We start from the raw sequence: 240 nt of genomic DNA, 5'->3' as shown, positions 1-240 counted from the left end.
GCCACCTAAGTGCCTGGCTGCCCTTGCTTGCTGGAGAATAAATGATTAGACCTTTCTTCTCCCCAGTTTCTCAGGACTTAAAAGATCTGCAACTAGAGGGGGTAGTCATGGCACTGTCACACAGATCACTTCAAGGAAAAACTGTTAGAAGTATAAAATGCAAGCGGTTCAAAGGCAGATAGGTTAGTTTTACTTTGTTAAGGGCGATGGTGTGCTTGCGGTGTTGAGGCTTTTTGGAAG

The sequence above is a fragment of the Myotis davidii genome, unplaced genomic scaffold (assembly GCF_000327345.1).
Source record: "Myotis davidii unplaced genomic scaffold, ASM32734v1 scaffold2989, whole genome shotgun sequence".
Lineage (NCBI taxonomy): Eukaryota > Metazoa > Chordata > Mammalia > Chiroptera > Vespertilionidae > Myotis > Myotis davidii.
The sequence above is the reverse complement of the archived record's forward strand: the minus strand, read 5'-3'. Positions refer to the sequence as shown.